The sequence below is a fragment of the Pteropus alecto genome, unplaced genomic scaffold, assembly GCF_000325575.1.
Source record: "Pteropus alecto unplaced genomic scaffold, ASM32557v1 scaffold7, whole genome shotgun sequence".
In the NCBI taxonomy this organism is placed as follows: Eukaryota; Metazoa; Chordata; class Mammalia; order Chiroptera; family Pteropodidae; genus Pteropus; species Pteropus alecto.
The window spans coordinates 44,405,690-44,406,679 of NW_006494614.1; positions in this window are offsets into that span (position 1 = coordinate 44,405,690).

Here is a 990-nt window from a genome sequence, read left to right on the forward strand (position 1 = left end):
TTCACTAATTGCTAACATTTTGCCATATTTTTTCTTTGTGTATGATATATATGTTTTTGCTGAATAATTTAGAAGCAAATCACAGATATGACACTCTATCCCTAAATATTTCAGCATAATTCTCCAATAAATTAGACATTTTCCTACATTACCATAATACCATGATCACATCTCGGAAAATTAACAGTAATTCCAAAATCTAAACTACGACTCATTAAATTTTCCTTATTTGTCCAAAAAATAAATCTGACAACTTTTCAAATATTTTTTAAATTTCTGCCAAGACCATTTCAAACTACTGAGCAATCTGTTGACCACTTGGTATCGTCTACTCTTTATGGAAAGGAATGTCCCCTCACCCTAAGAAAATGGCAGATGTGCCACTCTCAAGAAGGCAGTAAAAGTTCCACATCCCCGGGGCACATTATAAAAATCCAGTGTTGCCTAAATTCCTTAGGTAGAGTGGCCAGTAGCATCCCATTATATCAATTTAGGATTTCTTAATCTCTACTGCTGTCAGAGATGGTTGCTTTTCTGCGTTTATTTCTTGGCCATATTCTGAGGCACAGATGCTTCCAAGCTACAATTAATTTCCCAGACTCTTCCAACATATTTAAATCCTTTTCAGGCATTTTCATTCTAACAATGGACTATTAATTTCTCTACAGGCCAATGTGCCTCATGTAATTCCTTGTTATCTTCCATTTTCAGTGTCATTTAGGTTGAAGTTGGTCTTCCAAAAGTTTCTTCAGGAAGAGTTCACAAGAACAATCTTTCTTAAATTTTTCCTTCAGGGGGTCTGGCTTTTTACTCAGTAAAATTACTGAGATTCTATCCTAAAATCAATCTATCTATTATCTATCTATCTATCTATCTATCTATCTATCTATCTATCTATCTATCATCTAAGAGACTTTCAAGAACTGACTCATGCAACTGTGGGGGTCGGATTCCAAAATCTTCAGGGCAGAGCACACTGGACATTCTGGC